Below are 15,566 nucleotides of genomic sequence, written 5' to 3'. Positions count from 1 at the left end.
AGTTCGTCTTTTTCGCAGCTGTTTCTTGATTTAAACTTAGTTTGGTTTGTATTTTTATAATAAATAAATCTATTAACCGCAGAAGCGCTTTGTCTCGCGTCGTGAGCCTGAGGCGTGGCCACCAAGCTCGTGCAATTTAACAACACTTACATATTTTTTGTTGGGTTACGTAGATTGCCTTCTTTATTTTGAGATTTGGCAACCCTTAACTTCATAGTCAAGTTTGGCATTTTTAATGTTGTACATACTCAGAATGTTTTCATATACCAACGCTTTTTGTGTTGTTTACAGTAACTTAAAATATTCACCTCGACTAAAAAATTCAATTAAACCGCAAAGACTTTCGTGCTATTATTCTTTACCGCTTTATGTGTGAATGAACTCAGCAACAGTACCTCGATGAACTTAATACAACTTTTGGCGATGAAGCTTTAAGGACCAGTGTTTATCGATGGGATGGCTAATTCGATCGAGGTCGCAGCTCACTTCAAGATGAATTTCTTTAAGGTCGTCCAACATCAGTTATTGTTCCGGAAACTATTGATGCTCTGCGCAAACTATTTATAGATAGTCGTTTGACCTATCTTGAGATTAAAATAACTATAGGCATTAATGGGACTAGGATACATTCAATATTGAATGAACATTTGATTGTAGAAAAATTTTTCCACTTTACCATTGGAAGGTTTCAAAAAAGGCCCAAATATAATAATACCGCTCGACGTTTGAAGCGCTCGGAGTACACACCTCAAACTTTAAACGTGTTTTTTCTCAAAACACACTTTTTTTAACTGGCGGACATGATACCGGCCGAACTACTCAACCGATTTGCTACATTTTTTTAAATGTTCACAAAACACCTGGCTATCGTCCCTTTATTTTTTATAATTTATGGCAATGTTATGACAAAATTTATGTAACAAAAACTGGGGAAATATTAAAAAAAAAACTTTAATTACTTTTTTATTTATCAACATTTTTTCATGATTCTAGTAGGGACGATAACCAATCACGTACTTTTAAGGAATAAATTGGGTTTTTGTGTTTCAGATGATCCAAACATGAGAAATCGTGTCCGCCAGTGAAAAAACGCATCTCATTCACCCAGCCATTTCTCCGACAGATGTCATCAAAAAATTCCGAAAAAAATTTGTTTATACACTCCACGATATACCTCATGATATGTGGAAAAAGTTTTATTGTAGAATAAAAATTTCTATAAAAAAATGTCAAACAAAACAGGCCAGATTACTCTACTGACCCCTTAACAAATACTATAGTGATGCTTCGAGACATGTCTACGACATCGTGACAAATGATGACACGTGGACGTATTCGCGTGCATCCGAAAGTAAAGAGCAGTCGACTGCATGGGTGTTTAAAGATCAGCCGAACCCAACAAAAGTTTTTCGCGCAAGAAGCACTTTTATGGTTAAACTGAACATGTCGCAACCATACCACTAGAACAAGGCAGAAAGGTAAAGTCTGACTAGTACATTTGTTTGCCAATTGTCTTTCACGAAATTAGGAAAACCAACCGCCGGAGACGGATCACCCTTCACGACTAAAATGCGAGTTCTCACAGATCGACAAAGACAATTGCTTATTTGAGCACTGAAAACATGGGTGTGATGAGTAATCGACTGTAGAGTCCTGACTTCTCACCGGTTAACTACTATTTAAATAGGCGGCTGATGCGTTCAGAACACGTATTTTGAAGATAACTCAATCAGAGGGTAACAACGCTTCGACAATTGACGCAAGGAAAAGTTTATATACATATATAGTAGGCAAAATTTTGAAAAAAAAGCGAGTTTGTGTGATGCAATTGCTGGAAGTAACTCTTAAAATTGGTTTGGGATTTATTCGAGTCTGCCATGACATTTTTAAAATATAATGGCAAGATAGATAGGTAGGTAGGTTGGAGGATGTCTGACTAGGCCTTCAGGAGGCCTATTGTGATACCACCCAGACTAAAAGGCCCTAACACTACTTGCTTACTGATCATGACAATATATATAAAATAACGTTAAGGGCCTGATCTGGCATTAACAAACAGGCTAAGACAAACACGACAGATGATTTCTTTAATGAAACAAAATGCTTTCATTAATTTTGTAGAGATGAATTTCTGTGCTATTTGAAATCCCGTATTAGGTATAGAAAAATAATAAATACGGCATTGCTATGTTTCTTGATGTCCGCCAAGCATTTGATAAAGTCCGAAAAAACTACCAATGCATTATTATTTGCTGTTAAAGCCTTACTTGCACAATCGGACGTTCTACGTTAGATGCCGTTATTCTCAATCAGATTTGAGACCTATTTTTGCTGGCGTACGCCATGGCAGTGTGCTCGCGCTTTTTAAGACCTTCCAGTGATCAACTCTAGCTCCACAGTGGCTGTAATCTATGCTGATGATAGTGGTGGGCGTAAGTGGCTACCTTACTACTGCTTCCAGAAAACTGTAGATGCAATTGAATGCTCTAGAACTGTGGCTCATTATGGTGAGTTGTTACTAACAAACAAATGCGGAAAATATTTCGGAATTACACTTGATAAGAGGCGCACTTAGAAAGATACGTAAAAATAAAAAGAACTCAACTAAGATTAAGGCTGGCGCAGCTATGCTGGCTCCTTAGGTCAAGATACTGCCTCGGTCTGAAGAATAAGTTGCTAATTTATAAGGTATTACTTAGCCCCATCTGGACGTATGGCACTCATATATAAGGCAGAAGAACGAATTCAAATTTAAGAGTGATTCATAGTTTTCAAAATTAAAATCTGTACACCCTGGTGGGGGCTCTTTTCTATGTAAGAAACAATGTCCTCCACCGGGATCTAAAGTTGTTTACTGTAAAAGAAACAATCGAAGAATTTAGCAGAAGATATCTCTTCTGTTTTGAGAATCATGAAAATATATTTGCGATTCAACTGCTGGACAATATAGTAAAATCTAGAAGATTGAAAGGAACAATCTTTTCTGTTTGAAATTCACATAACAAACAAAAAGAGTATAGGAATACTGTCTTTATATTTCATATCCTGGTTTAAGTATAATATTAATAAAAAATATTTAAAAATAAAATCCTTTTTTAATTATTCAACGAACTAGTTACTTGAGCCATTGACAATGGTAAAACTGTTCTAGAATTGTACTGTTCGACTTGCTGAAAATTGTTAAGTTCCTGTTGGAAAGTGTGTAAAACTCTCCTTACAAAACTTGCATTAATTACCAAGCAATTCATATTAGATATGAGTGACAAGTTAACATCGTTATATTTCACTCGGCTATGCCACATGTGTGTTCTCCCCCACTATGGTGCAACAAAACTAAACTGCAATATTTACCTTTTCCCAAAAAGCTCGCATACAAAGAAAATGAGAAAGAGTGTACATAACTGTGAGGTGCACAAACAGTTAGGTATGTGTATGTATGCAACAATGTGTGCTTATAGTTTTTTTTTATTTTGTGTGAGCCTTCGCCTTTTGCCACATTTTGGTCATTTAAATGCCACACAATCTGTCCGCCGGCTACTTTGCATATCAACTTTAAATATTTACACGCCTTGAAAATTTTTAAACAACAAAAACAAGCTTATCAATAGTGTATGGCAACAATTGAAAAACAAAACTTGGAAATGGTTAACTTCGACTGCGTCGAAACTGTAATGCCCTTTACAAATACAAAATATTCCTTAAAAAAATTTAAGTTCTATTGGTCAATATAAATGGCAGCTATATGCTATAGGGATCCGATCTAAACAATCTCTTCGGAAGTTTCACTATTGCATTGGACAATAACCCGTGTCAAATTTGATGAAGATATCTAGCCAAAAAGTTTTCCTCACATGGACTTGAGTTCGATCTGTCGGTATGTATGGCAGCTACATAATTCTATAGTAGTCCGATATCGGCGGTTCAAAAAAGATCAACTTCTTGTTGAGAAAATAACGGGTGCGAATTTTCAGATCGATGTCTCAAGAACTAAGGGACTAGTTCGCATATATACAGACGGTCATGACTAAATCGACGCAGCTCGTCAGAGTGATAATTTACATATATAGAAACTAGCTCTATGTACTTCATAGGATCTCCTACTTTTTCTTTTGGGTATTACAAACATGGTGTCAAACTTAATCCACACTGTGTGGGGTATAAAGCTACAAAAACATTTAAAGTCGTAGAGCAAAAACAAAAACTTTTAACTAACCACACAACCATGAAATAATTACAAACATTTTTTTCCTGTTTCTTTCTGTACACCATCATACATACATATATATGTACAAACACGTGAGTGCGCTCCGTTGGCGAGTCATTTCTGGTTCTCACTCATTCGCCAAACCATTCACTCACTGAGTCACTCGTGCGTTAGGTGGCTTGATCAGTGTTTAATATTTGTCGCATTTAGGTAAATATATACATATAATATATATATAAATATGTTAATATGTGTGTAGTGAGTCGGGGATAATGTGTGTGTGTGCATGCTCGCCCATATTTTACAACAACAATTTGAGTGTGCATTTTGTATGGAAATGCAGGAATGCAGCCTCGGGCCGAATTGATAATCATATTTTGTTCAAGTCACGAAGGTTTACACAGTTTTGCGTTGCTTTGACGTTTTCATGCACTGCAGCGCTGTTTATGTTATTGTTGCTGTTACTGCAGTTTTGTCATACACCTCTACTTTACCGTTGCCGCTGCAGCAGCCGATACGTATGCAACGCATTCGGGGCCATAACCCGCTCGGACAAGCTTCACTTTGGCCGCTCTGCAGTGCTGCCTTTTTATTGCTGCTGCTGCTGCTGCTGCTGTTATTGCTATTGTTGCAATTTGTTTGGGGTCAGAAATATTTAAACACATCTCAAAAACCTGTCAATGCGTGACATTTCACATTTACCTCATAAACTAAGTGCAACGTTGCCCCTTGCCTTGTTTGCTTTTGTTTTGCATTCACCGCTCCTGCTGCTGGCACTTACAAACACACTTACAGACATACGTGTGAGCATGTGTGTGTGTGTGTCATAATGCGGTTTCACTCGCATTTGTATGTGTGAATTAATTTTTAATGTATGAAAGCGCCCGAAGCTTAATTTTTCGAAAACTGACAGTTTGATACTTTCCGTTGTTGGGCACGTTGCATTGTTGCCTCCGCAGACCCCACCACGCTTAAGGTTCCTGTATTGCTCCCCATACGTTTGTATTTGGCTTTCCTTTCGTTTTACGCTGCACTCGTCGCAACCCATCCGACCGCATTGGTGAAATGCGAAAAGGATGAGAATTAAAAGTATATAGAATATTGCCGGGGGCCATTAGGACCAGTTCCTCACCGTCAACAATGGCAGTTAGTCTTTAGCGTTATTCACAATTATTGTTGTTGCCTTCGTGGATTGCTTGCTTTCGACGCTGTAATATGATTTCTTGAAAAGGACCTCAGCGCAAAGCAGATTCTTGTGTTTGTTTGTGAGTGTGTGTGTACGTATGACAACATTAACAACACCAGTAATACTAAATAACGCCACAGTCCAAAAACAGAAACAAAAACATAAATTGAGTCAACCGAAATGACTAGGGGCCAGAATTCTGCTTGAGCATATAATTTTTCAGTTGAATCGGTGTATCGTCGTGTTAGCATATCACTTTATGTACATACACATGTACATACCACATTCCCGGTGTCACTGTGGCGATTGGTTGTCAAAGCGCGCAGACATCTCTGCGATTGCGTGCAAACCGCAATCGTTATAATCATCACCGTTTTGGTTATATCTCCGCTATCCCCTCCAGATTACTCTGTGGCCCGCAATGCCGTGTTAGCCGCCAAAAGCACCTTCACCTCGACGATTGTTCGTAACATTGAAGAGCGACTTTTATTTGGCTTGCATTAAAAACGGTAATTTGTGCTTAATAACGCCATCAATAGCAGTAATAGTTGTTGCTGTAACCGGGATCGGAACGTAAGTAATAAAAGGTCAAACATGGCGTAACGGAACACATATATACTATAGATATTTTGCTGACGAATACTAAAATGTTACAGAGCTCTTTGAGTCGCGGAAGTCTGATTGTTTTAATATATGTCTGGATGCATTCATTGCTATAAAATCGGGTCTTGTATTCCAAATGGAAATAGTGAAAAGCAATTCCCGATTATTTCCAACCTATTTCCTTTTAAGCATTTAAAATTTTCTAGAATAATAAAAGGGGTTTCGTATAGTCTCGGACGATTTTGGCATTCTTTGAGAAGAAGGGGAATGATAGCTTTCCCTCAATACTCCCACTAAATAGATTCCTTTAACCGCCTCGTTCAGCTATATTTATGCATAAATTACATAAGTATTGAAACATTTGGTAGTTATCGTTAAAGAGTAGACGTTATGGGCGAAATTAAGCGAGAACGACGGTTTTACAATAAATATAAAGTCTATAAAGTAAAACGAAATTTAAAGAAAATGGCGATTATTGGTGACTCGACTGTCGTGGCAACGGATATTGTCAAGATCAAAGACGATGTCTCTGTGGCAGATGAGACAGTCTTCGCAGTTTTTGGCCCAGGTCCGTCGGGTGAAATCCACTGTTTCTATTGTGCTTTGCTCTCTGCTATATATTAGTGGATCCATCTTTCGTCGCCGGTCAGACAGAGGAACTCGATGAAGTGCTCTTAAACAGCGTCCCATACTGCTGTGAAGTGCCCTAAATATTACAGTTATTAGAAGTGAGCAAACGCGTAAGCCAATGCGCTGACAGTTGTCTTATATCCATTTCATGCCTGCTAAGCTCTCTCGCATCTTCAAACAGTCAGTACGTTTCTGGAACAAAAAAGGTAAGGAATCTCCATATACAGCGTCCAAGCACTAATTAACTTAACCATACTCGTACCAATTGATTTCCCATAGCAAGATTCGTATCATCAAGAGATATTGTTATTTTTTCCATTTTGCTTAACTCCGCGGACCAGACTTCTTCCAGACGCGGTCAAAACAAAAGGAACAACAAATGGGATTTGGACGAAATTTTGCAGTAGTCGTTATAAAATTGCAGATTTCTCATTTGATATTCGTAGTAGCGCTATCAAGTGGTAAGAGTAAATCATGAGAAAATAAATATATGGATATTTTTTAGTTGCATAGTCTATGTATGTATATTAATTTCAGTAAAGCGAAGTTGTTGTTTGCGTGCTGAAGTTTCTAATTAGTTTCAAACCTCCAACATTTGAATCAGCCAATTAATTTAAATTTAGGCTGTGGACCTTCAAGAGCCCTACTCAACTTTAAGAACTGTCATCAGCGAAAATAGCAGTAATAATGTTCATTCCATAGAAAGTCAGTATTTTGTCGAATATAGACGTTTTATCCAAAATAATTGCCTATATTGCTTGCAATTGTATGATCCAGCAAAAATGTTACATGGCTTTGAAGATTCATTAACCTATTTAATGAGTGATCCAAGTAGAGTTACCTTTTTCAAGCCGTGCCAAACTTTTATGTTCATTTTGTTTACTATTGTTTGGCATTTAACAACGTTCACAAATCCTTCAACTTTATTACAAAAATTTAAGATCTGTATAGAATGTGTTTTGCGCGCTTCGCTTTATTTATGATCAACATAATCGGCCTACTGAGCGATCTAGTCACAATATCATCACCAATCTTGAGACCCAGAATTCATTATTCGATAATATTCGACTAAATAGACCACTTCCAGCGCGCAGTGAAAGAAATATAGCAGCCGTAGTGAGAGTGTACACGAAGACCGTAGCAACAACTTAGTGCATTTTACATCGATATCTTATATTGAAAACGTACAAAATACAGGTTGTGCAAGAACTGAAGCCGCTCGGTCTCTCATCGCTTTGCTTATGGACTTTTGAAAAGTTCCAAAAATATCTGACGTTTCCGAACCATTTCTGTTTAGCGCATTTTTGAAGGGATTCAAGAGCTGCCATTTCATCCAGAAAAAACAACGGTTTGGGGTGGTTTGTGGGCCGGTGGAATCATCGGTTTATATTTTTTCAAAAATGATTACGGTGAAAACGTAAACGCTAATGGCGACCCTTATCGCGCCATGATGGCCGACTATTTGATGCTTTTAATTGATGCTCGTAATCTCGGCGACATTTGGTTTCAAGAAGATAGCGCCGCATCCCACACATCGAATCAATCAATGCATTTATTGAGAGCACTATTCGGTGAGCAGATGAGTTAACGTTTTGAGCTGGTCGATTGGCCACGAAGATCGCGATTTTGTGATATCACACCGTTAGACTTTTTCCTGTGTGTGTATGTAAAGTCTAAAGTCTATGCGGAGAATCCCGCCTTTATTCAGTGCTTAGAACAAAAAATTACGCGTGTCATTCGCCAGTTATATGTCGAAATGTTCGAACGAGTCATCGAAAATTGGCTCAACGTATAAACAAACTTTCATCCATAATGATCAAAAAATAGTGTTCTTTCGGATGATAATAAACATTCCCCATTAAATTTGAAGTTTCTGTGCTTTTTCCTTAAAAGAAGTAGGGAATCTCGTATGGATCACCCAAAGTTTAAATATTTTATGAGATTTGATATCTAGCATAAATACAAATTCGGTTATTCTACCATAAAAACTGTTAGAGGCTTGTATGGCTTGCACAAGCGTTTCTTAGTTTTTATCCTCGATATCCAAACAAAGCAAAATTCAATTCCAATTCAATATACTTAATAGACTTTTAGTCAAATAAAGTAAACTGAGTTAACTAGTTCGGTACTCGTGTGGTTCTTCGCTTTCATGCTGGAGAAGCATCTCCCTTACATACATTCATCTTGATTTCGTGTTTCTTAAGCATCCGTGGATATTTTAATTTTTAATTTGCATGCGCCGATACTTCCCCCTCCCTGTTCCTGTACTTCCACCATCAATCGCTTTCGGGCACTACTGATGACTCTCGCTTTATTTTGTTTATTTGTGGCTACCTAACAGCTCCACCTCTGTCTTTCACTTATTTAAGCGCTTCACTGGATGCGAGCCTCGCTGAGTTTTTGTTACTTTGGCCTAATCGCTGGCGGCATTTTAACTTTGGTAACACCGGTTCGCCCTCCAGCCATTCAAAGCGACTTTAACATAATGCTTTAGCACAAAATTATTGCCTGTATTGCTGTGCTGTGTCTGTGTTTCTGTTTGCCGCCGCCGCTTGCGTCGCCACATCTCCGCTCCATTTGCCAGCTGTTACCATCGCTGCCGCCGGCACTGCTGCAGCTGCCTCTGCCGCTGCTGCTGCTGCCGTAAATTGTGCTTTGGTTGCTTTTTTGTGTCATCGCTGCCGCCGTCATCATTGTATTTATTTCTGCTGATTTTATATTTGATTTGAAATTAACGCCTTTAGCTAATTTGTAGAATTTACCTGTTTCAGCTTAAATGCACGCACACACTGCGTTTTCTCATTGTCGAATTGAAATTCGTTCGAGGCTGTATTGTCATTTCAAACTTTAATAAATACACTCACGCAAATATGTTCACTTGTGCATGAGCATAAATAAGTACATATACATACATACATTGACATATACATATATATACGTATAAATATATTGGCACATTACCACAAACATGAAATCGTGACTATTTTAGATGTTCATATACAAATCATGGCACCCGATTGCATACACATACATGCATGCTATACATATGTATGTACATATATATGTACACAGGAATCTGTATGTATATCGCTCTAAAAGTAATATTGTGCTCAAATGTTCTTGAGGCGTTTAGATTTGTTTTCGCATTAGTTGCAACAAGTACACATTGTTAAAGCAGTGAATTGTAGCGAAATATCAGATTTAATTTGGGTCCACTGAAAACCAAATTCAAGAACTCGATGCTATTTTGAATATAGCGCCCTTCATAACTAGAAAAGTAAGGAAATTAAACATCTTTCCTTGAAAGTAACACAAATTGCGTCCGATTCTTAGCAAAATTACTACACTAACTGTTCGACCGAAGGTCAAATCCTTCCTAAATACCTCTAAAATTGTATATTGGTTTTTAGATATATGTTAGTATATATCGGCCAATATTTGAGTTATCTTAATAAAATTGAGAGAACGGTTCTTATTTATCAAAAACAAATATTCACTTCCGACGAGGTAAATTTTATACATACATATCCGTCGGTACAGGAGACAAATCTCTACGAAATTTAGGACTCAGCTCATACATTTTGGGAACCATCTGTCAAAATTGAAAATATTAAATGATATTGAGTATCGCTCTATCGTTTTCTGTCTGAACCACCTTAACTTTGCCTTGGTGAAGTTTATCATTTCGAAAAATTGTATACATATCGCTCATTTGCTGCAAGACCGGCATAATTCAAAAAACGTGATTGTGGAGTTAAAGCTGCAGAATTGTTCGTTATATCATACTTCATGTTGAGTGAAAAATTCATATGAATACCTCTTATATGCTCCGCTTGAGAAGAGGTGTAAGGTTGGAGTCACCGTGTAAGGTTGTAGTAAGTTGAAAACTTTAAACGCGTTTTCTGGCGAATCGATTTTTTTGACTTATGCCGGTCTTGCAGCAAATGAGTGATATATATATAGTATGTGTATGTGCCACTTCCCAGATATCTAACAAACCGCGAACCGATAGTAGAGTTACAAAACAAAACCTTCATCAGCATAGAAGATTTTCTACAGTCTCTTCTTCTTCTACCTCTTGGCAGTTTCTATTGTATATTCTTTGTACAGTCCTCAGGCTGATGCCTTGTCGTCCAATAAAACAGTTACTTAGCGAGTTAGCGAGTCCTTTTAAATTTCAATATTTTAATTTATCATATGGGTGTGTACAAAAAAAGAGACAATAAGAAGAAATTTAGAAAATGAATAAACTTAATAATGTATGGTAGATGAGTTACAGGGTTTGTCCGGAAAGTAATAGGACTGATTTTCTTGCGTGCGCGCACCGACTGGATTCCTAGAGGGTATTTCTAGCTAACGAACAAGCGACTGGTCAGTTGTCTCCGAGCACCTGGAGAGTCAGGACAAGCATTTTCGCTCGACGTGTTTCTGTGAGTGGTGCAAGCCAAAAATGCAGCGTTCGTTAGAGCAGAGGTACACGATTAAATTCTGTGTGAAACTCGGTAAATCTGCGACAGACACGTTTGATGTGATCAAGCAGGCTTACCCAGATGTTGCTCTAGCCAGAAGCGGTGTGTTTTGGGGGGCACCAGGCTTTTTTGTAGAGCCGGGAAGAGGTCGCTGATGAAGGCCGGAAGAATGAGTAAAACAAAAGTGAAATTGTCTTTTTTGACAAGAAAGGCATCATCCATCATGAATTTCTTTCTCCTGGAAAAACCACCAACGCTAAGTTTTACGTGGAAGTTCTCAAGAGACTAAAACGAAGGGTCAATCGGGTCTGACAAGACATCGGAAGTTGCACCACGACAACGCCCCGGCTCACACCCCCTTTCTTGTGAACAGCTACTTAACCAAGGCCGACGTCCCAACGCTTCCGCAGCCGCCCTACAGCCCCGGAATTTTTTTGTTTGATTGTCTGAAAAGACCGATGAAAGGGGTTCCAAGCAGCATGCACCTCGGCTCTTAAGTCTATTCTGGAGAATGCCTTCCGTGACGCCTTCAATGCTTGGAAATCGAGCTGGCAGCGCTGCTTCGACACAGAAAGATCCTATTTTGAAAGTTTTTAAATAATTGTAACAATTGGTTCAATCAATTTTTTTAAATCGACTCAGTCCTATTACTTTCTGGACAAACCCCGTAGGTTGTGTTATTTAGTGCCAGAAATATGTATATACCGAACATAATAATTTTTTCTTAATACATGCTAACTTTGTAGGTTGCATAAAGATAAATTTATCACCAAAATCGTTATCATACTCGTATTAGGCTTGAATGAAACCAAAAAAATAAATGGCCTTATTTAATTTGATATAATCGATATAGTTTTTATATATACCTGGGCCTAGCTTCGGAAAATTGATATACGGTTTTTCCACAGCACCCAAGATACAGTGCGCGAAGTTTGTTAGCCGCGCTCCTAAAATAGAGAGAAAGTAACTGTCGCATGCAGTTTTAATATTTTTGTATATTTGTTAGCTGATACTTGTATACATAGAGCAATTAGCATGCCTACTAAAAAAACAAAATGTGAATATTGTCTGATAACTGTTGCGAGATTTCCTTAGCCGCAGTCTTATTTTCATCGTTTGCGGTAAGTTCTCTGTGCTTTAAATTATTATTCGTAAAGTTTTGTTAACATTTTGGCTTTTTCAATGAATTTATTATTAGTTACAACAGGGTGATTGCAATGGCTTGAAAAAAGATAGATAAGATAAAATTAAATTTTTTTTAAGAAATGGTTTTTTTCAACAGATCAATCAGCAAATTAAAATGTCTGATATTAGCAGAGAAATATACCATATCCAATAAAAAAATCAAGAAGAAATACCAAGATAAAACGCCGGCATGTTAATATTATTATGGAAGAAGCTACTACAGACTGTTTGAAAGTCTCTGAAATATTAGCAAAATTAAATATCCCAACTGGAGAAAGAAGAACTAAAAATGTTTTAGCTGCAAACATAAAGTGGAAAAGCCATTGAAAAAAACCCAACTTAAGAATGTCCACAAAGGAGCATATAACAAAAATTTTATTTAATTTTTATTTTTACTGGCGTGATCTGCCCGAAAATAATCCCCCTAGAATTAGCTGTAATTTCGCAGGTGGATCTGTAATGCTTTGGGATAGGGTTTTCTACCATGGAAAGCTAAAACTTTGTTTTATTATGACATGACAATGCCAGGATCCATGTTTCCAAGAAAGCAAGGAAGTGAATGGCGTGAATGGCCGGCCGATTTAAACCCCATCGAAAATGTTGGAGGAGTATTTTCAACGGCTGTGTATGCGATTGAGCGTGCGTATAGTTAAGTTTTATTTTAAACATTTTCCCTTATTGCTTCTGTAATACATTTGAAATGTATATATTGCATATTCTCCCTTTTTTCTTAATAAATAAGTATTAGAATATTCTACGTTCAGTTACTTTTGACAACAATTCTTGTGTTAAACCACCAAAAAGCATGCGACTAATGTTCGCCGAAGCTATGACTGCCGGGATATGTCAACCTCAGTCTTTCAATAGCTAATAATTCTCTAATTCTTTTTGAAACAGAAAGTATTTAGATGTTTCCAGCTTTTTCAATACAACTTTGACAGTTTGCATCCAGCAGTACTTTTAAACCCAAAGCATGAATGCAGGTAGAAGAATATCCAGAACTCCCACGATTGCGGCAAAATGAACTTTGCTAAGAGCAACGAGTTTTATAGATTTCTTACTTTATACTTTAATCCAGAAGAATTTTGCAATCGCGCAGAGGCTGCTGGTCAATACGAGCAAGCGAGGTCCAGTGCTAAAACGCAATATGACAACGATTATTCAACTCGTTCCCATTCAGATGTAAGCGGAAAAAACTCATTGTCCCTCATTTGCTCCAGCGACTTTTCTCCGTCCACATATCCCACATGAGTGAATGGGCGGAGAAACTGCCAGCAGAAGTTGCATCTACGCTACACTTTTTATGGGTGTAATTAAAGAAGGAGAGAATTTCAGAGTGACCTTGTTTGGACCCCTTCATATACACAGGTTCTCTAAGTCTTAGATAGACCTTCGCATCAAAGCAATTGCCGGCAATATCCAAGGTTGCAGGTGCGATAAGAGAAGTTTTTCGGGCAGGCTCGATTTGCTAAGCAAGCCTTTCACAGTTTTACTAAATGTGAGATTACTAAGCTGTTTACTATCCCTTTAAAGAGAGTACTTTCGGATTGCTCTATGTAGGATACAATTAAGTTTTAACTAGTTCCAAAGGAAAATATGGGTATAGTTGAAAATAGATAAGTGAAATATGACACTGGCCTTTTCAAATCATATTTGAGACAACAAAACATGCGATTATTGCGGAGACGAGACTATCGAGAATATTTGTTCCAAGAATGGCAATTTTGAAAAAAGCATTCGAGATATGGTGGAGTCAGAAAAGCAGTGTGCGAACTATCAGCCAAAATAATGAAACACCAAAGAGTTGGAGAGCAACAACATAGAAGTGAACAACAAAAAAGGCAACGGACAACTAATACACGACACACAAACCATGACTACGGCAGACAAGAATGATTTTGGGACAAACGCTGTAGAAGGGGGTTATAAGACCAAACAAGGTAGGGTCAAGTAAATACAGCTTGTTACTGAATGCGTTAGGATCATCACGTACGTATGAGTAATACCCAATCATCCTCCCGACGTGATACTTGAAGTCACTAGGAGGTTTAGTTCGGATTAAAGTTCCACACTGGCATTGGGTTCAGGCTTTCGATGCTTCCTCCACGTAAAAAAAGCACAAAAGAGAGTATATGTACATATTCGTTCCATATAAGAAGATAAAAAGTAACATTTGTCACCTAATCATTTGAGACTAATCGCGGACACATGCCAGCCTTGCCTCATTTTTTACAGGGAAATGTTTCAGCAATTAGGCTCCTAAATACCTAGGATATTCCTTATTTTTATTCTTTTAACGAAATATTTCAAAACTCTTATAGGCCTACTAAAAGAATGACTATCTTCAATTCTTATTTCGGTTGTAGAAGAGCTTGAATAACAATACATAAGTACTTTTACATATCTATAAAAATATGTTGAACCTAAAAATAGATAAGAAACTATTAAATAATTTTTTTAATCACATTTTATTCGATGAAATGCAGCTGTTAAGGTCAAGGAAATCTTCGTCGACGGATTTGAAGCAAACACGACCTACACTTTCGTCTCTTTCCTATATGTAGTTGTAAATGTATGTATGTATGAATGTGAACCAGATAACTGTTATGCGGCACGTGACTATGCGTCGTCTCACACACAAGGGTGCAACAAGTTGCCGCTTTTAGCTGTGATTACTTAGTTGGCTTTGCACTGTTGTTGACATTTTTCAATTCAATCTTCGTTAACACAATCTAATTGCGAATAAGTGTGATTAGCGATGAATGCACAAATTCAGCTTTGTTTTTGAAACAGCTCAATAGCAACTTTGCTAATACTTCCGATAGAAAATGGCGATTCCACTACTTAAAACTTAATTTTATGTTTCAAAATGCTTTAAGAACTTACACTGGTCTGCAAAGCCACAAATCTCTGAAACACTGCACTACTTTAATAACTTTTAAGTGTTTATTTATTTGATTAAAAAGTCTTTGTTTAACTTTCTTTCGAGCCACTTTAACGCGCTCACCACAACGGTTAGCAAACTGTATGAAAAGCAAGCAACGACTGAGCAACTTGGCGCACAAAGAAACAACAAACGCAACGACCAAACCATGCAACCGTTCCATCAAACTGGTCGTAAGCGAACATTGCGGCGCGCGACCGACGCGACAGAGAACGTGTGTCTAAGCACAGGAAATGCAGTGTTGTTGGTAAAGGCTCGGTTGGTGGCGGTGGTGGAGGTGAGGTAGCGAATGGCGCGACAGTAAGCGCTTCCGGCGATTAGTTGGTTCCAACAGGTTCACGCCGG

At 37.8% G+C, this 15,566-nt stretch overlaps 1 protein-coding gene across 2 annotated transcripts in view; it reads right to left on the bottom strand.

Moving 5' to 3' along the window:
- LOC105227699 (BTB/POZ domain-containing protein Tiwaz) overlaps nt 1-15,310 on the bottom strand; it is an 89,418-nt gene extending 74,108 nt beyond the window's left edge. For both annotated transcript variants that reach the window (XM_011207190.4, XM_011207189.4), the window contains exon 1: nt 15,164-15,310. The gene's annotated coding sequence lies outside the window, so the exon portion shown is untranslated. The remainder of the gene's footprint in view (nt 1-15,163) is intronic.
- Between the last annotated feature and the right edge of the window lie 256 nt (nt 15,311-15,566).

Source organism: Bactrocera dorsalis, chromosome 3, assembly GCF_023373825.1.
Source record: "Bactrocera dorsalis isolate Fly_Bdor chromosome 3, ASM2337382v1, whole genome shotgun sequence".
In the NCBI taxonomy this organism is placed as follows: domain Eukaryota; kingdom Metazoa; phylum Arthropoda; class Insecta; order Diptera; family Tephritidae; genus Bactrocera; species Bactrocera dorsalis.
Note: the sequence above shows the minus strand (reverse complement) of the source record. Positions and strands in the feature narration are given on the sequence as shown.